This window comes from Phascolarctos cinereus, unplaced genomic scaffold (genome assembly GCF_003287225.1).
Source record: "Phascolarctos cinereus isolate Bilbo 61053 unplaced genomic scaffold, phaCin_HiC Scaffold_5;HRSCAF=322, whole genome shotgun sequence".
NCBI classification, from domain to species: domain Eukaryota; kingdom Metazoa; phylum Chordata; class Mammalia; order Diprotodontia; family Phascolarctidae; genus Phascolarctos; species Phascolarctos cinereus.
Genome location: NW_027555958.1, coordinates 471,752,144 through 471,779,945, shown reverse-complemented (window position 1 = coordinate 471,779,945; position 27,802 = coordinate 471,752,144). Strand labels below are relative to the sequence as shown.

At 43.4% G+C, this 27,802-nt stretch overlaps 1 long non-coding RNA gene across 1 annotated transcript; it reads right to left on the bottom strand.

Annotated features, from left to right (window-relative positions):
• Positions 1-147: 147 nt before the first annotated feature.
• Positions 148-27,075, bottom strand: LOC110212960 (uncharacterized). The gene is made up of 3 exons (XR_002325816.2): positions 26,998-27,075; positions 26,711-26,801; positions 148-318 (listed from the first exon to the last, which is right to left on the bottom strand). It is a non-coding gene; the product is annotated as an uncharacterized LOC110212960 (long non-coding RNA).
• Positions 27,076-27,802: the final 727 nt, after the last annotated feature.

Here is a 27,802-nt window from a genome sequence, read left to right as displayed (position 1 = left end):
CTAACACAATGAGGATCGCTGCTGTGAATGTTTAATTTGTTTCAGTCTTTGACTTCTTTGGGGGATCCATAAAACTAGTCATTTGCCAACAGTTATAAAACCCTATAATTTACACAAAATGCTCTTCTACCTGATAGCAGTTGGTGGGTGTTGCAATGTTATATTTCATCATTAACATTACATTTCATTATGTTTTTATAACATGAGCAAATTTCGTCTCCAGTGATTTGCAGCTCACTGTCGTTAATTGAATTCTCAGCGCCATCTTCCCCATCCATGCATTCTCCAGCTTCCCCTGCTTCCACCAAGCCCTAATTGCTGCTTGGCCAAAAAGAAAAAAAAATTAATTAAAACCAATTTCTTTGAAAAGTTTTTTAGGGAAAACTTTACTCCATCCCATTAGATAATTAAAGACACCATCAGATATTATGAAACTCAAACTGGTAATTTCTGACTTCAAGAAAAATATTTTAAGAGCAGTTTAGTCTCTCTCCCTTGAAGTCTGGATATCTTCCACCTCTTCATTTATTAGTAAACCAATTTTCTCTTTTCTCTTAGCTACTTCTCTCCCTGTATCGCCGCATAAAGTAAAACTTTTATTTCTTTTCACCCTTTGAGCAAAATCATTCTTAGATATTGGTTTATTACTCACAGTCCCTAGCATAGTGCCCTGAAATGAAGGAAAGAACAAATGAATTAAGTATTGTGTTTTCTTTTAGAGTTAAATTCTAAATAATGTTGTAATGTAATGTGAATGCTGGTTTAAGCAGCAAAGTACCCTGTGGATGTGGGGGGAGAGGAGGTAGCATGTGCCAAGTAGAAAAGATCACCACCACTATCTTGACCACCATCTACCCTCAGACTCTGAGGGAGACAGCCCAGGACCCTGCACTCAAGAGTGTTAGAAAAGGCAGTGGTCTCCAAACCCCTGACCTGCTTCTAGCCCAGCCCTCACAGCCAATGAAAGAAAGGTTATTGTGCAGAGAGGGCCCACCTTCGTCATCACCAGCTACAACAGCTGGCCAACTGCCACCAACAGCCAGATAGGCATAGGAGCCCTGGGAGCAGCAGCATCCCACCACCAGACTGCTGGTCCTGCTGATGCCCAGCCCTCACAACTATCATCTGACGAGATAACTCTTGTAGAGAAAGCACCAGTCATACTCACCAAGTATCAGCCAACTGCCACTCTCTGGTCAGGCAAAGCAGCCTACATGAAGCATCAGGCATCCTGGGGGATGTGCACGTGCCAGGCAGCCAAACCACCACCACAACCTTGACCACCATCTCCCCCCTCAGATTCTGATGGAGGTATCCCAAGACCCAAACCCACAACCCCAGGAATGGCAGTGCTTCCAAACCCAATGCCCTTAGCCACCATCCTGGGAAGCAATTTCTGTGGAAATACAGGCTGACAAGTGCTCTTTCAGGGTCAACAGCCATATCTATTGAAGACCCTCAAAAGAAAGTTCTTGTAAAACAATATTCTCAGCACTGTCAAATGACTCAACATCAAGAACTGATAGGATTTTGTTGGTGAAAATGATATCAAAGAAGAGGCATTGCCATCAGCCTTGCTGTTGCACCCTGAGGGCCATGGGACATTTCTATCTTATTTGCAGCCAAAACTTTTCATTGAGAGAAATGATTGTTTCTCTCCCATATTAATAATCAATTATTGATCAGGACCAGGATTTTTCAGAAACCTGGAGGTTGTTCAGTCTCTGAAGGACATTGTTGATGTATGACATTGCTCAAATTACCTGGGTACAATGTGTTTTGATCCTGAGTGGGAGAGACTTCAACTTAATCTACGGTGAATTTCAACCCATTTTGTTCTACTCAGTCTTGGGTGGGTGGGGGGAGTAGATCCTTTGTCTGGATTGCTTAGGCTGGGAGCAGTCTGGGAGTGAGAGTGATCAAAGTCATATCTCCCAGCCCCTCATTAGAATGAGTCCATATCTCATTATAATATTCATTCTTCTCATTAATTGTTAACCAATCAGAGTTGATTGCCACCCTCAGAAACATCCACTCTTCCAAGGGCGTATAAGCTGTTGAATGGGTTCCATGAGGCGTCGTTGGTATTGAAGAGTGCCACTGACCCCTTTTATTAATTATCTTCTAGAAATGATTAATAAAATGATTAATTGCCCAGGAACTATATCTCTTGAATTTTTTAATATGTCACCCCACATATATTGTCTTCCCCATTAGAAGGTGAGCTCCTTGAAAGTAAGGATTGCCTTATTTTTCTACTTGTATCCCTAGCATAGGGATCCCTGGCATAGTCAGGCTAAAGGTTTTTATTAAGCATCTACTGTGTGTCAGACATCATTCTAAGCCCTAAGAATACAAAGAAAAGTAAAAGATAACCCCTGTTCTCGAGGAGCTTACAGCCTACATGGGGAACAAACATGCAAATAACTTTGTACAAACAAGATACAGCTATAGATACACATACATGATAAGTTGGAGATGATCAAAAGCACTAATAGAAATGACTCATTCACATGCTTCCTTCTACTTTTCTCTTCTCTCTTGAAGGCCGTTGACCTTGAAATTAGAATGTCAAGGACTCACCACCCCACCCTGAGAATTGTGGAGTAGGGCATCAGACCATGTGGCACAATATAAACGGACTGTGATTGGAGTCAAGAGAAGTCTGAATTCAAATCCTGCTCTGATGCTTGTTAGCTGGAGAAGTTGGAGGACAATTGATTTACCCTTTCTAAGTTCGGTTTTTTCCTCTTTAAAATGGGTATCATAATGCCTATAGTACATGAGACATGGTGTCCATTCATACATGTACCAAGTGTTTATTAAAGACCAAGTGTCAACCACTGCACTGGGCACTAAAGCTACAAAGGCATAAGTTTGTTTCTCTCCATTAGACTAGAAGCTTCCTGGAAGACAAGGACTCTCTCATTTTGCCTTTGTAGAATCAACAAGACTTGACAGTTGGTCATATATGGGAAAGGTAAGAGTGGAAGATGGCTCTGATGTGGCAAATATGGGTGACTGGAAAGATAGTGGTGCCATCAGAAGAAAGAGAAAAGGTAGGAAAAGGGGAGACTTTATGGAGAGGGAAAATGAATTCCTTTAGCAATTGTTGAGGTTGAGATGCTAGTGAAATATCCAGCTGGAAATGTCCAACAGTCAGTGGATGGTGTGGGAATGAAACTCGGAAAAGAAGTTAAGTTAATGTTAATATCTGCATGAGCTGCTGGTTGTGACCATATAAACTGATGTGGTCAACAAGAGTAAGAACAGAGAGCAGAAGAAAGCCCAGGATAGAGCCCGAGGTAAACCCCATGTAGGGAGTGGGAGATGGATGGTGATCCAGCTGAGGAGACAGAGAAAAAGCAGTCAGAGAGGTCGGAGGAGAGCCAAATGGCAGCAGTCGTGTCCGGAAAGCCCAGGAGAGTAGTCTGAGAGCCATTAAGTGATCTAGAAGAAAGTAGATTCACAAAAACCCAGAGAGGAAAGAGTAGGCAGGAGAAGATGGTGTTCAACAATGATAGACACTACAGCGAAGTCAAGAAGGATGAAGACTGAGAGAAGCTCCTCAGTTAGCCGCTAAGAGATCAGTGGGAAGTCTGAAGACAGCAGTTCCATGTAAGTGATGAGGTTGGAAACCAGACTGCAAAAGGCTGAGAAGTGAGACAAGAAGAGGAGAGGAAGTGGAGGCCAGTGGAGAAGGCTTCTTAGGAGTTTGCTTGTAAAAGGGAAGAGACATAGGGCTATGGCTCCAAGGTGTTTCCTTCAAAGCAATCCTGGGAGGCAGGTAATGCAAATAAAGCTTTCATTGTTTTACAGGTGAGGAAACTGAGGCTTCCAAAGGTAAAGCTGTCGACCCCAGGTTGTATAGTTAGTCAGTGCTAAAGCCAGGATTCAAACCCAAGGCCCTTCTGACTCTGCCTCCAAGCTCAGTGCTCTGGGCACTAGACTAGGCTATTTGTTCAAGAAAGAAGAAAAGACTCACGTAATGGAGAATTCCCTGGAAAATCTGCATGGTCCAACTACCTCTTCCTGAGCCCTGAAGTTCACTTGGGTCTGATCCTCTCTCTCTCCCTGCTGTTAGACAAAGCTGTCCAAAGTCACCAGGGGTAAGAATGAGAAGCCTCGCTGTGCACCAGCAATGCTCCTCAAGCCTTCCTCCTCTACACATCCCAGCTAAAAGCCATCCCTGAACGCAGAAAATGGCAGCCCTCTGTCCTCGGGGAGATTACAATCTAGAAGTGGCCTGTACAACACTCTCTCTGTCTCTCTCTCTCTCCATCCATAAAGCAGAGGTGTAGTTCAACTTTAATAGCTGAAACAGACAATGAGACTTTTGGGAAACCCCATACAGGCAGGCTGCTGGTTGGGTGGGTTAGCTAGTGTACGATAAGCTACACGTGATCAACAATTCGTGTATATTCAGGTGCTGCCAGGCTCTGAGAAGCAATCCTGCCCTCCAGCAATTTACACACTGGGAGTGGGGAGGAAGCAACACAAACACAGAAAAGTAAACACAAACACAGAAAAGTAAACACCACGCAATGCACAAAGCCAACGCACCCTGATTTTGTGAGGCTTTGTCACTTCATTGGCCACTTAACAAGCATCTCCTTCTTTCTATGGCTCCCTCCTCTGCCAATTTAAAAGAAACCAAAGCAGCTGCAGGGATAGGAGCCAGCTCCAAACAAGAGATGGTTCAATTTTCAGTGTGAGCATTTGTGCCTTGGAAATTGGAAAACACTGCAGATCAGGGTTTGATTTTTTGTCTTGCTGATCGTGGAAACTTAAGAAAGTGATAGAGAGCAATGTATATTGAACATAAAAGTGTATCATGGGTATGGGGGGGGTTGGAGAGCTGGTTGTTAAACATTTACCAGCACACCCCTGGGAGGAGGAAAGCATTAAGAACTGGGGAGATCAGGACCGCCTGCGCAGTAAGCAGACATGGCACTGAGCCTCAGAGAAATGTAGAGTCTATGAAGCAGAGGTATGGAAAGAGTGTCTTCTAGCATCAGAAAAGTCACCGAAGTCGCGGATGATGGGACATCTTTTCTAGGGGACAATTGGGAACTCAAGGTACGGGTCAGTTTGGCTGGCACCTGGAAGAGAACGCTTGCCAATTAGCCTGGAAGGCGAGGTCGGAGTTGGATTGTTAAGGGTTGTAAAAGCCAAAGAGAGAAGTTTATATTTATGCGAAAGGCAATGAAGAACCGCTGGGGCTTTTTGAGCAGGGAAAAGACGTGGTCATACGTGTGCTTGAAGAATATAGATTTGGCAGCCACACGGAGACTGGCTGGGACAGAGGAGGGTGTATCAGAACTTCACCATCACACAGGGACATCTGTGTGAGGGAGGCAGTGCCCCCAACACAGCTCTGAGCCTTGTCCTGCCCTTATGTACATATCGAAAGGCTAGGATTTAAGCTGGTGAAAGAGAAAATGACTTTTTTCCCCTGGGCTTAGTTTACCTGTGATTTTTCTTTCCCTCCCCCATTTATCTACACCTGAGAAGAGACTTAGAATTCAAAAACTGGGGAGCCCTGAATTCCAGAGCTATTTGTCACTAATCCGGCAAATAACCACTAATTGATTGGCAGCCTTGCCTTCAGAGATCGAAATTTGGGAGCTCTATAGATCACTGATCATGAGTTGGGGGACGGTGTCTGCAGAGAGACCCAAACTCTTTGACCAAAGAGAGAAACCCAAAGAAGAGATTAGTCCTGGATGCATCATTTAGCTAGCTAGAGCAGGGAGATGAGAGGCTTTGGAAGCCAAGACAATGAGGGAAGATAGGAGACTCTGAATGGACACCTCCATGGGTCCTAGGCAAGGGCTTCTGCATTTCCTGAAGGGGATGGTGGCACCTACTGTTCCCTGACAGAGAGGAGGTCAAACATTCCAGCTGGGCCAGAAGTTGCTGATAATGGATAGTCCAGAGTCATAGGAGTAGCGTCTGACAAAGCAGGCCAGGCCCCAAAGAGAGGCATTGAACATCCCGAATCAGGCAGCACTGTCTGGCATTCGAAGAGACTAATTCTGGCATTCGAAGACCATAATTCACTTACTGCAGATACAAGCATTAATGGAGTTGGGTGAATTACAAACTCTAATGGGTCCACATGAAAAAGGTGTCATTGGCACAGCCCATTTGGCCTCCTCTCAGTTCTTCACTCACACATCCCATCTGGGGGTCAGGGACATTGCCAGGGACAAGGCTCAGACCCTGGCAAAGTGGGCAGTGGCCTATGGGGAATGGGCAGAGACAAGGGCGCCAGTGGCTAAGGCCAGAGGGCAGCAGGCCCCAGAAGAAGCAGACAGCTGAGTTGGTTCTATTGGAAGAGCAACCACAGCTCATCAGTAGTGACAACCCGGAGCAGAAGAGCGGGCATTGGAATAGGAAGGCCAGCTACCACTCCTGAAACCTGAGCTCTGTTGTCCTGTTCTGTGCCAAGAATTAGCACCTATGCCAGAGCCTGACTCTGCCCCACTATTCAGAGAGCACTGTGGGCACTACAGCTGGTACTTATACTCTGCCTTTGCACTGGGCATCCCCCCATGCTCAGAATGCACTTCCTCCTTACCTCTGCCTCAAAGAATCCTTTTCTTTTAAGATCAGCTCAGGTACCATTTTCTGCATGAAGCTCTTCCTGACCCCACCCCAGGCCCCCAACTTAGAATGTCCTCCTTCCCAAACCTCTGAGTATTTAACAACTGTGTGTAATTATGTTTGGGTTTAAGCTCCATTTTTAATTAAATGATGTTTTTTAATTGAAAATTTTACAAGCATTTATTTTCTGTTCTCCTCATTCTCCCCTCCTTACCCCTATCAAACAATTTTTTAAAAAAGAAAAAAGTGTATTCTCGTAATAGCTCTCTACAATCCAGCAAAATAAATTCCCAAATAGTCCATGTTCAAAAATGCATGTCTTGTTTGGTGTTTGAAGTCCTTCACTTCTCTGGCTAGGCGTGCTCATCACACCCCGTCTTTGGACCTGGGGAATCATGGTTGATCACCAGTCAACCACAGAGTGGACTCACTCTAGCTTGGCTATTTGTCTTCATGACATTCTTGTCGTCCGATAAGCTAGTCTTCTGATTCTGCTCCCGTTATGTTCTCATTATAAAAACAGTTGTAATTTTGTACATATGCTCAGTGGTTTCCAAGTCAAAATGGAAGCGTGGTGAGCATCTAGCACAGTGCCTACCCAGAGCAGGCACTTAATAAATACCTGGGCATTGACCGATTGCCTGACTTCAGCAATTCAGCTTTGAAAAAACAGCTCGCTGGCATGTACAGCTTTAAGAACAGCGCCATGTTGTGGATCGGCTTCTAGGACAAAGCTGAAGCTCAGTGAGATTCTGTAAGGGGCTGGGGGCGACCGTTAAGCTCAGATTTCAGCCCGAGGCTCTCCTGGCTCTTCTCACAGAGCCATGCTTCTTCTTGCATTGTAATGACCCTGAGGTCGCGGAGAAATGGTGAAGGATGTTCTGTATCCTCTGTTTAAGAAGTCAGTGAAGGGTCAGGACCATTTTAGAGTTTCTATCTGGTGAAAAGGCTAGAATAAAAAGAGTTTTGTCCTTTAAAGGGGCCAAGTTCAATTACCTAAAACCTTCACCAATGTGAAGCAGTACCTCATTCTCTCATCATTCTGCCTAGTTAAAGCATAGACAAGTATTATTCTCATTTTACAGGTTAGGAGACTAAGGCTCATAGAGATAAAAGACCTGCTCCAGGTCACTCAGTTGATAGGTTTACAGATTTCCAGCCAGAAGGGAGAAGTGAACATCCCATCCAACCCTCTTGTTTTACAGATCGGGAAGCAGAGGCCAGAGATATGAAAGGATTTGCTCGAGGTCTCACAGATAGTCACGGGCACAGCCAGGATCTGAACTCAGTACCTCAGACTCCAAGTCCAAGCTCACACGGCCCCTCTGGCTGGTAAAACCGTAGCAAGGACTCGTCGAGTTTTTGTTCTGTGTTTCAGATTTCCAGAGCTGGAAGAGGCGGCCATGGGACAAGGCCGATTGCCCCTATCTCTGGGCAGTGCACAACCTCATTTTATGGTTTCCGTCTGGCAAATCTTTCTAGTCATGCAGCTCAGAGAGGCAAGGGGACAGGAATTGTTCTGAGAATCTGGAATAAGCAGAGAAAGGCTTTGCCACCCACAACAGTGAGAGAACATTAGAAAGGGGCCGGAATGTGAGCCCAGAAACAGTATTCGAAAGGCACTTTCAGGAAGATGTAGCATAGGTAGGACCACCTTGCTTGGAGGTCAGGAAATTTCAGCTGATAGGAGGAGGTCCGTGACCTGTTATCATCTCCCAATTGACCTGCTCTTCTCAAATATCTCCCCCCTCCAGTTCCTCCTCCACTGCATTTGAAGTCAGAGAATGCCGTTTTCTGAGTACAAAATGAAAGGATCAGATTCGATGTCCTCAGAAGACTCTTCCAGCTTGATGCTCATGGCCATAACTCCATGAAATCAGCTCCTAAGTCTGGATGAGGTGGTCCAGGCTGTTGGGAGTAGCCACACTAATGAAGTCATTGATCTTTTGAAAGATCAGCAGCATCTCACGGCCTCTTGAGGATTTCCAAGGTTTAAGCTTTCTCCTTCTTCATGTGGTTTGTCAGCATTTGTAACCCTCCAAAATACATTTTTCGTATTTCTTCAGTAAGTGAATTAAATTATGGTCCCAGGAGGAATATTTTAAGTGGATTCCAACTCAAACAAGGCTGCTTTATTGAGAGGGTCTTATGCTTCTATTGTTGGGCATTTATTAGAAAGGTTTAGGTTCTTTTCCTTTTATTATGTAATGTCTGCTAGAGTCAATTTCCCTCAAATGGTGACATGAAACATCTAAAAGCTTAGGAACAATCCCAGTACAAATTTTAGCAAATAGAATTCCAATGTAATTTAACTCTCATCAAATTGTTTCTTTCTTATATACAAAAAATGCACCATAGTGGTAATATCATTTCTCCCATTTGTGTTACGGATGATTTTTCTTAAGTACAGGCAGAAGATCAGACTGGAACCCGCCAGAACACAGAGGGGTTTGGGCTGCTCAGAGCAATGTTTTAAATAGATGATCTTTATTAGATTTAGGGATATTTAGACATTTTTCTTACATAGCAAACCTTCCAACATCCATACAATTTTTCATAAGACCTAGGAAATGGGGAAGAGAAATCATCACAATCTGAAGCAAACCCAGGAGGGTGTCCTTGTTCGTCCTTCAACCTCTGCAGGCTGGTGAAGGGAGAGGAGACCTTGCCCTGTGGGGATGAACTGAAATGGGGCTCATGAGCAGGAAGACTTCTTTAAGGGAAGAGAAAGTGGCAGAGACATAGCAGCATTTCTATGGAGCTAGGGGAAGGTTCCAGAAGAGCCTTAAACTTATTCTCAGTTTATTTTCACAGCAACCCTGGGAGGTAGGTGCTGTTATTATTCCCATTTTACAATTGATTGTTTCAATGACTTGTCTAGGATCACACAGCTCGTATGCATCAGAGGTCATGTCTGAATTCAGCCCTCCTGATCCCAAGTCCAGGGCTCTGTCCATTGTACCACCCAGCTGTGTCTAGAGTTGCCTTCAAGGATTTGAATGGCTGGCTTATGGACTAGGGATTCAGTTTGCTCTGCTTTGACCCCAAAGGTCAGCACTAGGAAGAAGGGATGGAGAAAGAGAGTCTTTAGCTTGATGCAAGGAAAAGCTTCCTAATAATTAGCAGTATCCGAAGGTGGAATGGGTTGACTCTAGAGACCAGTTTCTCCCTCACTGGCGCTTTTAAAGGAATGCACATTGACCAGTTTCCTAGGATGTTGGCAAGATTATTTTTCAGGCACAGGTTAGATTCACTGGCTTCTAAGGTTCTTTTTAGATCTGACAGCCTGAAATTCTGAGGAGGAAAAGCATGACATTTACTCTTTTTCTGAATGTGAAACTTGGATGGGGGCATCTGAGCACTTACCCAGCAATGGTGGGTGAAGAAAAGGCGTACTTTGGAGGGTTGGTGGTCATTCATTTAACAAACGTTTAATAAGTGTTCTGCGTGGGCCACAAAGCTAACCAGACTTGTTCCCTGGAACAGAAGGGATTTATCACCCCAGCAAATTCTGCCTCGGAAATGCCATGGATGTTTTCCATTCTTGTTTTGTTTTTGTTTTTTTGTGAGGCAATCAGGGTTAAGTGACTTGCCCAGGGTCACACAGCTGGTAAATGTCAAGTGTCTGAGGTCACATTTGAACCCAGGCCCTCCTGACTCCAAGGCCGATGCTTTATGTACTGCGCCACCTAGCTGCCCCAACATTTCCCACTCTTTTTCACTCTGACTCAGGGAAGGGGTGACATGGTCTCTGCTAGCAAGAACACAGCTGCTAGGTGGGGCAGTGCCTAGAGCCTAGGCCTCGAGTCAAATCCAGCCTCAGACACACTGGTTGTGTGATCCCAGGCACGTCCTCACCTGTAAAATTCAAGGTCATAGTAGCACCTACCTCGCAGAGCTGTGAGCCTCAAATGAGATCAATGTACCCCTCCCAGTCCTTCAAGGCTTATGTGAATGCTGACTACTGTTATTGTCACTGAAAGAGCTGGAGAAAAGAAGAGTTGGCACAGTGGATAGAGCACCAGCCCTGGAGTCAGGAGGACCTGAGTGGAAGGGAGGGAAGGAGGAAGGAAGGGAGGGAGGAAGGAAGGAAGGAAGGAAGGAAGGAAGGAAGGAAGGAAGGAAGGAAGGAAGGGAGGGAGGGAGGGAGGAAGGAAGGAAGGAAGGAGGAGGGAGGGAGGGAAGGAGGGAAGAAAGAAAGGAGGAAGGAAGAGGAGGGAGGGAGGGAGGGAAGGAGGGAAGAAAGAAAGGAGGAAGGAAGGAAGGGAAGGAGGGAGGGAGGGAGGAAGGAAGGAAGGAAGGAGGGAGGAGGAAGAGGAAGGAAGGAAGGAAGGGAGGAGGAGGAGGGAGGAGGAGGAGGGAAGAGGGAGGGAGGAAGGAAGGAAGGAAGGAAGGCTTAATGCGCTCTCTCTGTCATGTGGAATTAGGATTAAATTTGTCCTGCTTAGCCCCTGAAGGGAAAATTCAAAGCAATTCATAGAAGGGGCAATGAAGCCAATTTAGACAATGTCAGCAGAAGCCACTGTTGTTTTTGTTCGGTCGTTTCATCCAACTCTTCAAGACCCCATTTGGAGTTTTCTTGGCAAAGATGCTGGCAAAGATTCCTTCTCCAGCTCATTTTACAGATGAGGAAACTAAGGCAAACAGGGTAAAGTGACTCGCCGAGAGTCACACAGTCCGTGAGTCTCTGAGGCTGAATTTGAGCTCGGGTCTCTCCTGAGACCAGGCCCCACCCTCTCCACTGCATCACCTAGCTAACAATCAGCACTGGGCAAAATTGGCGGACTGCCCCAACAAAGGGTGTCAGGAAAGGGTCTTCCACCAAAGGGTGGGAACCTGTGGCCTTCTGAATCCTTAAGTGTGCCTTGTGACTGAATCCAAATTTTGCAGAACAAGTCCTTAAGGCCGCAGGTTCACTGCCACTGGTATAGACAGCTACTCAAGACAGGCATGTTGTAGAGAGGACCGGTTGTTCAGATATAAAGCGGATGGCAAGAGCTCTGAGGCTTTTTCTGACTGAAATTCTGTGGATTTATGACACTTGCTGATCTCCAAGGCCCCTTCCAGCCCCAAATCCCATGAACTTCGTTAGCTACCGGGCTTCTGGCAAGCACAACAACAGAACAGCACAAACCTCACACACCTTCTGAAAACAGAGTCACAGGAGACCGCAAAGGCCCAAAATATGAGACTGGGAAAGCAGCTCCAGGGTAATGAGACCTCTGCAAACGAGGCCTCCGGAGGGATCTCTAGGACGGGCAGACACAAGAGCAAAATGAGCTTTCCTGCACAAATTCACGGCCGACTTTCCATTCTTCGATGACTTCTGATCGAATGCTTCAGATTCTCCAAGTTGGAAGGGAACCGGAAGATCATAATCCAGAGAAAAATTAACAAGAATCATCCAATCTCCTCTTGAGACCTCGTAGGAGGAGAACCCACATGCCTCAAAAGGGCCACACGGGGAGGGCACCAGCAGGTGAGGAACTTTCCTCCCCAAGCCCAAGCATGGCCCTTCACAGCTTCTGCCAGCTGCCTCTAATTGGGCCTTCAGGGACCATGCAGAGGAAGCCTAATCCCCTCGCCCATGGGACAGCCTGGAAGAGAAATCCAGGGCCAATGGTTCTCCTCCCATCGGTGACCCCCTTCCACAGAGGGAGGCAAAATTAAGCAGATGAAACTCGAACCAGCCAGTTTTGCTGTTGGTTAGCAGCAACGTTCTGGGAAAGATGAAAGCTAACAGGACCGATTTTAGGAATATCAATGGATTCAAGCTTCCCAAGCTCGTTCCTCCAGGGCATTGGTGAGAGCCTCTGACTGAGGCCTAGAAGGTTCATGACTTGCCTACATCATGTACTTGGTGAGTGACAAAGCTAAGATTTGAACCCAGGCCCTCGACTCCAAATCCAGATTTCTCCCCACTCTGCAGGGCTGCCTCCTCTTGCATTAATCATTTCAGAATCATTTGTCTGTGCTCAGCTGGAGCATAGATATAGAAATAGAAGGAGCATCTGCATAGAGATTGTAGGCAAGCCTGTGGAAGCCAAGGATGTTGACAAGAAAATGAGAGAGGCTCAGACAGAACCTTGGGGTGCACCCAAGGTGGGGTGTGTGATGGGGATGTTCCAGCAAAGAAGACTGAGGCACAGCCACACAAGCGTCTAGAGCTCTCCACGCACAGTATCACTCTGCAGAAGGGAGGGACTTTGGGCAGGTCACTCTCTGAGCCTCCAAAGAAAGGGTGATATGCAAGAAGGCTAGAACTGTAAACTGAAGTCAGATCATGGAGGGCTTTAAAGGCCAGACAAGGACGTTTGCATTTTATAGCAAAGACCATAGGAAACCACTGAGCAAATTAAACAGGTCTCTTCTGATCCACAAGTCCTGAGATTATGAACTGAAACCAACTTAGCCAATAACGTACACAGTCATCCATGAGAAGAGAGAATGTAATAAAGTCGTGTTGTTATCCACCTTGGGGAGGGGGGACGGGAGGCATGCATGTGGGGAAGGCTGCTAGTTCTTATTGCTCAAATGAAAATAGTCTCTGGAATCTTCCGGAGATCTTTTCACCCCCAGCCTCCCTGCTTCCCACAGAAGATGCCCATCAGTAACCATGGCAATGTCGATGCAGCATCTTAGCCGAGGCATAAGACTAGAAACTGAGTACTGCTGAGAGGTGAATAACCGGTACAATTACCAGCAATGGTTATTATTTCTGCCTTGGATGTATCCAAGGTTATCACAGAATCAAGGGAGGACAGTAGCAAGAGAGTGCCAAAATATTCTTTCACAAATCATGAGCTGGCAGGTTATTAGTTTAAAAAGGAGATATCAGACCCTCCTCCTCCTCACCTTGCTGGCCAGAGGCACTTTGTCTAGCTTTACAAACCTTGCAAGTCAAGGTCTACAGCCTACCCAATTCAAGCCTTGAACAGGAATTCAGCATGAGATGCAATAGGCAGACCCAGAACAATTCAGCCCATTCCACAAAGTCTCTGGAATAAGGAAAGTGGCTGACTCAAGGAACTGAGGATGTTTCACCCAGATAAGTGTTCCCAGGATCCTAGCTGTACAGCTGCAAAGGACTTCAGAGGTCACCCCGTCAGTCAGTGAGATAATAAACACATGTGCTAAGCGCTGGGGATACAAAAAGACACAAAAGACAGTACCTGCCTTCAAGGAGCTTGCAATCTAATGGAGGAGATGACATGCAAACAAATACATACAGGATAAATAGGAAATAATCAACAGAGGGATAGCCCTAAGAGGGGCCGGGGAAGGCTTCTTGGAGGTGGTGGGATTTTAATCACCCAGTCCCTTCCTTTTACAGAGAAGGAAAATGAGACCTTTAGGGACTAAGCAACCTGGCCAGGCTACATGAGCAGCAGAACTGAGCCTTGAGCACAGGTAGCTGACTCCACAGCCAGCATTCTGCCCATTTTCTGCTTGGCACAGAGAGGACCCTGAGGGTGTGATCTGTTTCTCGTTTTCTTTTTTGGCTACCATTGGCCCAATCCACTGCCTAGCTTGGTACATGTTTGTGGAATTGAATGAAACTTAGAGCAAGTCAAATTTCTGTTCCATGTAAGGAAATTATCTAAAAATCACAGCTGATTAAAACAACTAGAAGCTCTCTGTATGCCAAACACTTAAGAAACAATCAGAACAAATTGTTGTCTACAAATGTAATGGAATTTTACATTTCACAAGACGTCATAAATATGAAAAAATAAAGAAATACGGGAAGACCTTGATGGAATGAACAAAACAAATCACACTAATTATAACTATATAAATAATAGCAACATAATTCAGGAACACACAGAAAAGACAAAAAAAAATTTAAATGGGACAGGGAAATGAAATAACAGTTTTTGTTCCTGCTTTGTTAAAGTTAATTTGTCCATATTTAAACAAACTGTAATAAGGAAATTTATTTCCTGTACAATCTTTTTATTGTTCTTGTATTCCTATTTGAACATTTGTGTGTTGGTGGTTGCTTATAATGAAAATGAAGTAAGCTAAGTACTTTTAAATGCCAAGGGGAGTAGTAAATTTCCCATTTGTGGAAGTCTTCAAGTAGAAACTGACTGGGCACTGGGGTCTCCAAGTGCTGTTGTAGGAAAGATTCATGCCCTGAGTAGGCACTGGACAAGGGCATCTCTGAGGTCTTCAGTTGCATGATCTTCTGCTCCTTTTATAGAGGGATAAAAGGCACCATCTTGAAATTACTGAACCTCCTTGACTCCTATGGTACATTAGAGACAAGGCCAAGACTATGACGAGTATGACACAAGGCCACCACTGGGGTGTGATGCCATTAGAATTGTGAAAATACAGTGGTGCCCAAGGACAAAGATCAAAGGAGCTCTATGCTGATGAAATAACAGATCTGTTGAGTATTACCTCATGATAAAGCCTCTTAAGATATAGCATATGATTCATCCTGCTTCCAAAGCATGAACACATAGGAAAAAAAGAAATTAAAGAATATCTTTAAGAGACAGTCTCGTACAAAAAATGACTTGGCTTAATTTGGGATAATATCCCACTCCTCCATCATTTACTGTGTGACCTTGGACAAGTCACTTCTATTCCTAAATTCATATTCCTATTTTCTAATATCTTTCTTTTAAACATAAATCTATTACTTCAGAGAAACGTGCTGCCCAGGTTGATTTCCTACACAAAGGATTGTCAGAAGACAATTTTTCATCCATTCATTTCCCCTGAAACTATTTAGTCTAAGAAAGGTATGCTGGCAGATGTTTAATAACCAGTTCTCTGGGGGAGGGGGAGAGAGAGAATGTATGTATGGAACACTTTTAAGTTTAATACACATGGTTAACATTTCCTTGATCACTTTATTAAGTCTAGACAATCAAAGAAGCGATAAATTAAGCTCTGCTTTGTAGCATTTGCTCACTACTTGCTGTAAATGTTTAATCTGAGACTTTAAGAACCAGTTTTCCCAAGTCTATAGAAGGTGGCACCTGAACACTCCAAGGCTAAGTTTTGAAGGTATAGAAACACGTAGAGAAGAGTTTTGAAACTTCCTGCTTTCTCAAAAACTATTAACCATTTATTTCTAAAATACATGGGCAGCTTTTTGGATATCAAAAAAAATACTGTATGCCTCCTGAAAAAAGGAAAGATTGCTTTTCTCCTAGTGAAGGTAGCATTGGGCATATACATTGTCATTTGTTATAGTAAGGAAGATATTATCATTTATGCAAGGACCTTTAGCATTCATTGAAATTTCCATCTTAAAGAAAGCCCAGGGGGCAGCTAGGTGGCGCAGTGGATAGAGCACCAGCCCTGAAGTCAGGAGGACCTGAGTTCAAATCCGGCCTCAGACCAAACACTTGACATTTACTAGCTGTGTGACCCTGGGCAAGTCACTTAACCCCAATTGCCTAAAAAAAAAAAGATTTTTAAAAAAGAAAAGAAAGCCCAGAGATTTGTGGGAAAATCACTTTAGTTATAATTAATGTCTCAAAAGAAAAAAAAACAGAATGTACCCAAATGAAATACAATATTGAATTATGCATAGGACTAATGGACATTTAAATGCACGTTGTAGAGACCTGTAGAGAAATACAAAGGGAAACTTAAATTGTTTGCATTTACACTGGGGCTTTGTGAAATGCTCTTTTAAAAAAGTTTAATGTGGGGCAGGTAAGTGGCATAGTGGATAGAGCACCGGCCCTGGAGTCGGGAGGACCTGAGTTCAAATCCAGCCTCAGACACATAACACTCACTAGCTGTGTGACTCTGGGCAAGTCACTTAATCCCAATTGCCTCACCAAAAAATAAAAGTTTAACGTAGAATCTTGACCAAAAATGTAATTCACACATTGCAATTACAGAATCATAGGATCCCATGAGTAGAAGGAAGGAACCTCAGAGCTCATCTGTTCCAACCCACACATGACTGAGAATTCCTCCTATCGGAATGACCTAATAACCCATCTTCTGCTCAAAGACTTCCAGAGAGTGATGCCCATCACTTCCCTAGGTAACCCATTTCACTTTGGGACAACTAATTGTTGGGAAGTTTTCCTGATGCCCAGTCTCGATCTGCCTCTTAGCAACTGCTCCTCCCCTTCCCAAGGCCACTCCACTACACACGGCCACGTATGGACTTACATGCATCATCCTTCATGTGAGTGATGGCCCTAAAAAGACTCGAAGACAATGATCAGGTCCTACTTCCCTTCTCTTTTCTGGCCAAATTATCCCTCCTTTTCCTCAACTGACCCCCATATAGTATGAAGTCAAGGCCCTTTATCATCTACCTTACCTTCCTACGGATTCTCTCCAGCTTATCAATCATCTTTTCAAAAACGTGACACTGAGAAGTGAATACAAAATCCTTAAAGTAAATGGACGGAGCATAGGACAGAAGGATTCTCACCTCCCTAGTCCTGACTTCTAAGCCTCTCTAACAGCCAAGTTGATTTTTTGAACCCAGATATGACTTCACATTTATTCTTGCTTAATTTCAACGTATTAGATTTGGCTGAAATGTATGCTCTGGTCAAGGTTTCTGGGGAGTTTCGCTTTTTCATCCAACATGGTAGCTGTATGTCCTAGTTGGGTTTTAGCTGCAAATTTGATTATTTGTAGCTGTATTATTTACATAACAATTCATCACACAGGAATGGATTACCAAGATTTTGTACCCAAAACCCATTTCTTAAAAAAAAAAATGGGTTTTTAGAAATATTCAAATGAAAATTCTTGAAGTCGTTGATGCCTCTATAATTCCTCAAGAATAGCAAGAAGACAAGGAAAGAAACGCCCCAAAGGCTGGCCGTGTTTCATAAGACCTAGAGTGAATACAATCGCGTGGTCAGCTCCCACCATGCCAGAAATTACCATCCCTCCACCACACAAAGAAAGTAGCAAATTTAGTCTACCTCAGCTTCCTGAAATCAAAGAGGAAGCATGCTTTCACCAAGAACAGGGCAGACTGACTTTACATTATTTTTAAAGGGTTTCCTGATTGGTAGAGCAAGGGTATGGGATAGGAATAATCTACATAGATTTTAGAAAAATGAGCCTCAGTCACCTTCTTGTCTGGGGCTGGATTTGAACTCAACTTCCTGACTCCTAGTTCAGGGCTCTAGCCGCTGGATCACTCATCACCTGGGGGAGCAAAGGGGTACAGAACAAGTATTTTTAAGTTGGCAAGAAAGCAGCCAGAGCAGGAGGCTATGAACATTTTTAAACACTATTTTGATAGCTGTATTTCAAGATAATTGGTTTCCTTGGCAGCTCTGTGCATTTTTGGTGTATGCATTTCACCAACATCCTACCGAGATGGGCCATAGGTGTCACCAGAATCAAAGGGGCCCACAATACAAAGCAGGTTAAGAATCCTCGGGCAGTAACAGGTCGGGGGGGGGGGAGGCAGGGGGCTCTGAAGAAAGGAAGGCAGACCTTAGGCTCCTGCTCCACCAAAATAAGACTTTCCTTCTTCTTTGGCCCTTCTTCTCTCCCACCTCCTCAGGAATCAAAAGGGAACATTCAGAGATTGTTTTGGTCTAGGGAATAAAAGTTTATTGTCCAGTTTATGAGAACGGAAGAACCCCACTCAAATGGACTGTCTAATGACTCTCATTTTGAAAAACCTTTTTAAAGTATGCAGTTTTTAGAATCAAAGAAATAAACACCCAGTGAAATGGGTTTTGTCTCAATATTCTAAAGCTGCTGGGATCTTAGATAAAGGGATAGATAGATAGATAGATAGATAGATAGATAGATAGATAGATAGACAGACGGATAGACAGACAGACAGACAGACAGACAGAAGATAATGTGGGTGCATCTCCAATAAAGCAGATTATCATATGCGTTATCGCCCCTTATTAAGATGTTAGGTCCTTAAGAGCCTGGACCACCTGCCTTTTCTATTTGTCTCCCCAGCACTTAGTGCATGATCAACCCTTAAGAACTGGGGCTTCTTTCATTCATTCATTCTTTCATCCACGTCTGTCCATTCCATACAAATTCCTCCGTTCCTCCCACAAAGGTAACACGAAGGGGTCACCCAAATGCCGATGCTTTCCCCGCCGTCTCCTACGTCACCGGGCTGCCAATGGCTCACTCTAACTGTTTTTCCCTCTCACCAGGTGACTAGCCCATCTTATTTTTCGATCACACATTTCTTTATAATATCCTGTATTCTTCTCAGCATTCGTAATTCCTTGATGGGAATGTGCTGTAGCCTTTCTGTGCCCACCAGCCTCCTTCCCCTTGCCCACTGGTGACTGAATTGTTTCAGAACTATTCTTTTATATAGTACACACAGGTCTGCAATGGCACGCGTAGGTATTGGGTTTGGGGGCAGGGAGGCAGTTGGTTTGGGAGTTTGGGTCTTTGAATCCAGACTTGAAATTGTATCAATGTCAGGAACACCCCATGAGTGAATCCCTTCTACCAAAGAAGTACCTGTCTGAAGCTTAGAGTCATAGAAAGTTGCCTAGGTCCCTGGAAGGAGAAATGACTTGCCCAAGGTCACACTGTTGATGCTTGTCAGAGGTGTGACTTAAATCTAGGTTTTCCTGACAACACCATCTCTAATCTCCATGTCCTGCTGCCCATAGAATATTGGTACCTTATACACAAACTAAATATAGTCACAGTCATAGCCTCTTCTATGTGATTCCAAGTCTGTCTACCACCTTTTCTTGTTGGAGACGGGTCTGGAAGCCTTGAATTCAAATCCAGCTGTGGGCACTGACTGGCTGTATGACCCTGGACAAGTCATTTCACTTTGTGCCTCGGTTTCTTCATTTATAAATTGAGGGAGATTGGACTTAAGGGCCTCTAAGGTCCCCAACTCTTAATCTTTGTGCTCCTAAATTGGGTAACAAAAATACAGCTATTAATTATCAAGCATTATTTCGAACATCATGCAACATCCTCTGACAAATGGAGTCTGTTGGCATAAATCATATTTAAAAGAAGAAACATGCATCAAACACCTACCATGTGCCTAGCAGTGTGCCAAGTGTTGGGGGGGGGAAGACGGAGACAAAACAAGGTCTACCCTCAGGGAGCTTTCAGTCTTTAGAGGGGACTCCACCTGGACCAAAGATAACAAAACCGCTCAAACGCCACCTTTCACACCAAGCTGCTCCGGACACCCCAGATGCTCCCGCCTTGTACCCAAAATGTCATTGGTCACAGAATCATAGACCTAGCAGTGGAAAGTATCTCAGAAGCTGTCTCGTCCAACCTCGCCATCCTACAGATGAGGAAATGAGGGACCAGGGAGCTAAGGGATTTCCAAGAGCCCGCAGATAATACATCTCAGTGACAGGATTCCCACATACTGCAGGGCTAGTCTTCTATCACCCTGTCTTCATAAGCACTTAATAACAAATGGTAGTTGGTTTGGAGTGAATTGGACTGGATTGGGGGTTTACAACCTCTCAGCACCTTCATAGATGGACTTCCAAAGTAGCTATGATCAAAAATTTCTCATCATCATCATCATCATCCCCCTCCTCCTCCCCCCTCTTCTTCCCCTTCCTCCTCCCCCTCCCCCTCTTCCTCCCCTTCCTCCTCCTCCTCCCCCTCTTCCTCCCCTTCCTCCTCCTCCTCCCCATCATCATCATCATCATCATCATGTGGCAGCTACCTTTCAGGTAATGATCATCTGGCACCTTAGCTAGTACAGTTCTTAGACAAGAGGCAGAGAATCATTTAGGGGCTTGAACTCGTAGCCTTTCTATCTTGTCAGGACCTGCCAGAGCCTGTGCCCTGCTGGCAGAGCTTTTGAAGGGCCAAGATCACCTCTATGTCACGGTGAAGTGTCACTCAAAGAGAAGCCCACTGGGTTAGCAAAACAAAGCCAATCCGCTTCTACTTTTAAGAAAAGTATCTGTGACTTTCATCTGGGGATACAAAAAGAGTACAAAAAAATAAAACAGTCCCTGCCCTCAAGGAGCCCCCAGTCTAATGAGGGAGATAACATGCAAACAAATATATACAAAGTGAGGTATAGACAGGATAAATAGAAAATAATTTAGAGAGGGAAGGCACTGGAATTAAGAGGGTTGGGGAAGACTTCCTGTAGAAGGCGAGATGTTAGTTGGGATTTCAAGGAAGCCCAGGGGGTGAGCAGGTAGATCACAGGAGGGAGTGCATTGCAGGCATGGAATTTTTTTTTCTTGGACAGCTAAGAAGATATGTAAATAGGAAGGCCAATTTTGCCAGAACACATGAATTCAAAGGGACAAAATGTTTGGGTCGAGTTCAAAAATTAAAGCTCCCAGGGAACAAGAATGTGCTAAGCCTGATTAATGACTTTTCATATCCTGCAATTTAAGCATCAAGAGAATAAAAAAGCATGAGTTAAAGGGACACAAATGTTGGGACAAAATCTGGCCCTAGAAATAAATTGGAAGAATAGATTTTTTAAATCAAAATGCCACTAAATAGTTTATACAATTTATTAGCACAAGAGAATGTGAAAAAAAAAAGTGTGCCCAGTGATTCAAAGTTGAATTTTGTCTCTCCCAAGCCCCTGGCTTTGAGAAAAATTCAGAGAGGGCACCCTTGTCCTTGGTCAACTGAAAAATAAACATCTCTTTCCAGCCCCACATCTTCTCAGATAATGGGGCTTTCTTTATTTTTTAAAGTTTTATGGATGTGAGCAGTTTTTTTAAACATTAGAACATTTCCAGATTAGCCACACTGCATAAGAGTTCTCTTTTAACAGACTAAAAGAATTAAGCAAAACTAACAATATGGTGACCGATTCTGAAAGTGCATGAACATGCTATGCCTGTAACCTTCCAACTGCTCTACTTTTGAGCATTTTTTCACTAACAGAAACTTATTTCCTCTCTCTCAGTCTACACTGTATTGAAAAAAGAGAGAAAAGAGAAATGGATTGCTTGTAATAAATATGCATTGTCGAGCAATTCAAATTCCCTCATTGACTGTAGCAAGAATGTGCATCTTGCTCTGCACCCTAAATCAGATGATGTTTATACAAAGAGGGAAAAAAAGGAAGCAGCTGGTCGATCAGGGAAGCGTCCTAGATGGGCTTACCTGGATCTCATCAAGACGTGTCTTCATGACTACTAGCGTGCCCTCAGGTTCTGAGACCTATTATCTCTGATCTGTGATTTATGAACTATGGGCTAGGATATCCACATGGAGAAACTTGTACAGATGTGTGCTGGATCATGAGTAGCACAGTACACGTTCAGGGTGGCTTCAGAACCAGCTGAGTGAACGATCAAGCAATCACCTTTTATTAAACACCTACAAGCATTTATTAAGCACTAGCCAGAATGCATTAAGTGTCATCCTAGCCATTAGGAATACAAAAGAGAAAAATAAAGTAAGTCCCAACTTCAAAGTACTTACATTCTCTGCAATAGAAATATTTCTACTTGGACGTATATAAAAATATATAAAAGCAGATACAGCTAGAAGTAAATTCAAAATTCATGCAAAATAAATACATGCTAATTTAAGAAAGGGGTGCAGTAGATAGAGCATTAGGCCTGGAATCAGGAAGATTTGTGTTCAGATCTGGCCTCAAACACTTACTAGCTATGTGACCCTGGGCAAATTACTTAACCCCTATTTGTTCAGTTCCTCATCTGTAAAATGGGGACACACTGGAGAAGGAAATGGCAAACTACTCTGGTATCTTTGCCAAGAAAACCCCACAGACTGGGGTCCCAAAAAGTCAAACATAACTGAATGACTGAACAACAATTTAGGAATGAGGCAGTAGCAGCTGGGTCTATCAGAAAGGTCTAAAACTAAAGCAAATTCTTTAATAGATTAGTGGCTCAGTGGGCTAGCCTTGGAGGCAGGAGGACCTGAGCTCAAATATGTGCTCAGACACTGGCTACATGATCCTGGGAAAATCATTTCGTCTCTGTCTGCCTCAGTTTCCTTATCTATAAAATGGAGGTGATAATAACACCTATCTCCCAGGGTTGTTGTGAGGATCCAATGAGATAATATTTGTAAAGTGCTTATTAAACCTTAAAGAGCTATATAAATGTTAGTTATTATCATCTTGGAAATCTCTAGGGATTGACTCCATTCAGTTTATCATTTCTTATTGGTGACATGGGTGAAGATAGAGATGCCCTGCTTCTTAAATGTGCAGATAAACATAAACCAAGGAGTAAACACCAACATGCTGGCTGCAAAGTTCAGATCCCAAGGAATCTCAAGAGGTTCAAACGCTGGTCAGAAGCTAATTTGAAGAACTAGCAATTTTTGGCAAGATGGTGAAGTTAGAGGTCATGAGTGAGTTCAGCTCCCTTTTGTCATCTTAAAAACAGCAACAAATATGTCAAATACAAGAAACAATAATGAAAAACAACATCATCTCAAGAAAAAACGCTCTTAGAAGAGGGGAAAAGATTGATTAAAAGAAGGAGCAAGCAAAATAAATACCCTGACATGATGAGTAAATATCATGGGATGAAAGAAACTAAACAGAAGGGAGCAAAGGAGGGTGGGGAGCAGGAGCGGAGCATGAAAAAGCAGGAAGGGCTCCAGACGTGAAGACTTTCTGCATCACCAGAGACTTCTACGTGGATAATAAGTTAAGAAAAATAATGATTTTGCATCTAATATAGATGGAATTGAGACTCTTATTAAAAAAAAAAAAGAAGCCTATGATAGTCAACAGTTTGGAGAAATCATTGGAGATTCTAAATAAAAAATAATGGATTCATTGAGGAATAAAATTGTCCCAATGGAAGACAAAACAACAGAAGCTTGAAAATAATAGCAGAAAAATTCAACATAAATGGAAGGTATTTATGAGCTCTACAAACAATTATAACAGAACTAAAGACACAGCTTGAGAATTATTGGTCTCCCAGAAAAACAAAATCAAGAAAATGTCTGAATATCACATATTAGAAAGTCTAATGAAAAGATTTCCTGTTGTGGTCATACTCTGGACTCACTGTACTAGGGCAAGGTCAGCAACATCAGCTCCTCAGGGTTCTAGGGGGACCCCTGAGGGGTCGGGGAAGTCTTTCTCTAATGCTCTCAGCTTGTGCCCATTGTTGGATGCCAATAGTTAGTTCCTCAGTTACTGATTAATTGACATCAATTAGTGATTAATTAACATCAATTAGATTTTACAAAAGGTATTTACTTTTACATGTTGCAAAAAACTAACATACAAATATTCCCCCTTGGGGGCAGCTAGGTGGGGCAGTGGATAGAGCACTGACCCTGATGTCAGGAGGACCTGAGTTCAAATCCAGCCTCAGACCAAACACTTGACACTAGCTGTGTGACCTTGGGTGAGTCACTTAACCCCATTACCTAGCCAAAAAAAAAAATGTTCCCTTCCCACACTCAGGGAACACTCTTTCCTGTACCACCTTAGTCCCTGGGGAGAATAGGGAAACAACATAGTTTCTACATAGCATTCACTCCACCAAATTCATTTCCAAATATGGTATTGCCGACGGGTAAATGAGTTTACATCTCTGCTACTGCTGGACTCTTCCAGGAAGTTACTCAGGACTTTGGTCCTCACCATCTGGCTGCTGGAAATATACCCAACAAAGTCAAAAGTAATAACAGGGCCACGTGCTCTCACCATCATGCTGGTGCCGGGTAAGAGAGGGCCCAAGGCCCCTCCACTAATTGGGGACCCTCAACAGCTCCTCTTCTTTTTTGAAATCTATCCAGGTCATAAAAAACCACCAAAAGGATTGCTTTGGCTCACTGGGGCCCTTTGAATGTATCTCCTTTCTGACAATCAAAAAGGCTTTTACAGGATATTTGTGAATGCTCAGAAGCCCACGCAGGGATTACAGCCGATGAGTATACTGTGTGTGCTCAGGAGGACTGAGATCATTGGCTAGTCCCAAATTACACTGGATTTTTTTTGGGGGGGGGGTAGAGAATGAAGTTCAGCAGAATACAGAGAACACCAACAGATACTATCTCAAGTCCAAGCAGCCACAAATATTCTTATCAAACTCCAAAATTTCAGTGATCTTACAAGAAGTCAGGAAGGAATGCAAAACATCATCGACAACAAAATGTAACTCACTGGTTCAAATTCCACAGCAAATCTTGTCAATGACAAGAAGCGATAGAAAGAGCTGGAAATCCAAACAATGGACACCATGGCAAGTTGTGCTTCCTTCAAGAATTACCTTTCTAGTAAAACTGAGCACATATTTCCAGGCGATAAGTTAGGAGTTTTGTTTAAATGCAAATGAGAAATTCCAGCTGGTCCTCCAGACCATGGGCGTCTTTAAAGATCTTTTGGCTTCCTTTTTTTCTATCTGTCATCCTTCCACTCCAAGGATTTCATCTTTTCATCTTTTTATCTTTTCATCTTTCATAATGACTTCAGCCTTAATTGACGCTCTCATCATTCTGTTTTGTTTTTTTCTGTTTCCCTACACCATTTCATTGTTTTATAAGACAATACTGATCATAATCTTCCACCACCTTCTTCATAAAATTTCATAAGCATAGCACTGAGAGCCGGTCTTTGGAGCCAGGAAAACCTGAGTTCAAATCCCATCTCTGACACAAACCAAATGTGTGATCCTGAGCAAGTCACTTAACTCCTTAGTATTTTTAGCAACTCTGTAAGACTGTAAGTTTCAGAGGAGGATCCAACATGCATTGGGAGAGGGAATGTCCTCATTCAGGAGTTCCCTACGCCAATGGAATCAAAAGTGCAGCCCTTTACCTACCTACACACACACACACACACACACACACACACACACACACACACACACACACCCCTGAGCGTATGCACGTGCACATGGAACCACTAGGCTTTAGGAGGCAGTGCTGCATCATGGAGAGAGTGATAGATTTGGAGTCAGAGGATTTGGTTTCATATCGTGGCTCTGCTTCTTCCTACCTCCTCTTTGGATAAGTCACTTCATTTCTGAGCCTATTTTCCAGATGGGACAATGAAGGAGTCCAACCTGACAGCATCTAGAGTCCTTTCCAACCATGTATGAGTGATTCTGGTGAAGTCCAGGATTACTTTTTTTTTTTTTGGCTACCAAGAGAGGCATCTGGGTGGTGCAGTGGATAGAACACTGGGCCAGAGAGCAGAAAGACCTGCTTCAGACTCTTATGAGCTTTGTGTCTCTGGACAAGTCACTTCATCTCTTCCTCAGTTTCCTCAATTGTAAAGTGAAGATAATAAGAGCACCTGCCTCACAGGGTTGTTGTGAAAATCAAAAGGGATCATATTTGTAAAGTGCGTGGCACACAGTAGGCATGTAATGAATCCTTGTTTCCTTCCTTCCATGTTACTGTTGGCAGCTATAGACCTTGCCATCCACTAAAACCCAGATTTTTTTTGATGAACTTCTGCCTAGCTGTTCCTCCCTCATCCAGGATTTCTGTAGCTGATTTTTTTAATCTATGTATAAAACCATAAATTATTCACAATGAAATGTCTTTTAATTTAAGATGAATAATATTTTAGCCTGCCAAGGTTTTTTGGGGTCCTGACTCTGCTATTCAAAGTGCTAGCTATTTCCCCCAGTTTGTAACATTTCAGAATTTGAAAAGCATCCTAGCTACCCCTCCATTCAAGCCATTGATAAGGCCTATGGTCTAGCACCAAGGACAAATCTCTGCAGTCCTCCAAGCAAAGTTGGCCTCAAATCAATAACGGCGACTCTTCAGGTCTGATTGTTCAAGTAGACACAAATCCATCTACCTTGAGAGCTTTCAAGCCAACATTTCTCCAACTTTTCAAAAGAATTTAATGAGAAACTTTGTCAGATACTTGACTAAAATCTAAGTAAACCCGTCTACTGCGTCCTTCCCCATCTGCCAGTTTAATAATTGTGTCAAAAAAGAGAGACCTCCAGGAATATAAATCTCCCCATTTACTGAGGCAGTCCATTCTCTAGGACAGTCCTAATTATTAGTAATCTTTACCTTCTATTGATCAAAATTCTAACTTTTTAATATATGTTAATGCATTTCCCCCTTTTGCTCAAACTTCTGCCCTCTGGGGTCCAAGTAAAACAAATCTTTGCAAAACCTCCAACATCTTCCCCTTCTTTCCCCTCACATAGCCACCACCACTCACCTGAACTACTGCAATAGCAGAGTAGTTGGTCTCCTCAGATCAAGTCTCTTCCCTGCTCCAATCCATCCCCTCAGACACCAAAGTGATTTTCCTAAAGCATAGGTTTGACTATATTACTGCTTCACACTCAGTAAACCTCAGTGGCTCCCTATTACTGCCAGGACAAATTTTACAGTGCTTTATATTAGCATTTAAAGCTCTTTACAACCTGGCCCTTACTTATCTTTCCAATCCCCTTACATTCTGCTCCCCTCCACTCACTCTATGCTCCAGCCATGCTGGATTACCTGAGACTTTGTACCCTCCATCTCCTATCTCCGTGTTCCCATCATTATCTGGTCTCCATGCTTGGAATGTTATCCTTCTCAACCTCCAGTTCTTAGAATCTCTGGTTTCTTTAAGAGTTAGTTCAAATGCTATCTCCTCCAATCTGCTAGTTCCATCCCCTTGATCTCCGTCTTACATGCTCTGGGATCACTAGGTAGGTAGGTAGGTAGATGTTGTCTGTTCCATTAGAATGCAAGATCCTGGGGCAGCTAGCTGGCACAGTAGATAGAGCACTGGCCCTGGACTCAGGAGGACCTGAGTTCAAATCCAGCCTCAGACACATAATACCTACTAGCTGTGTGGCTCTGGCCAAATCACTTAACCCCAATTGCCTCGCCAAAAAAAAAAAATGCAAGATCTTTCGAATTAGGGATTGTTTTTCCCTTTTCTTTGTATTTTTGTATTCCCTGCACTTAGCACAGTGCCTGACATATAATAGTACTTAATAAACGCTTTCTGATTGACTGAAATCTAACTGCTCTTATACATGACAGCTCTTCAAATACTTAAGAATGTCTACAAATTCAAATGATTTCTCTCTCATCCCCTCATTACATTCACTCTCCTATGTACACAATTCCTAAACATAGCACTCAAGACTGAAAAATGTTCTCAGATAAGATTTGGTCCACCCAAATAACAACTAGATTATGGCCTTCTATGTTCTGAAATCCTTTCTACTTTTAAGATCACCTAAGATGACTCTGAGTAAGATAGAGTAGACTGATGTCTGCTCTCCCTGTTGGGAAGAACTGGGTCCAAGTC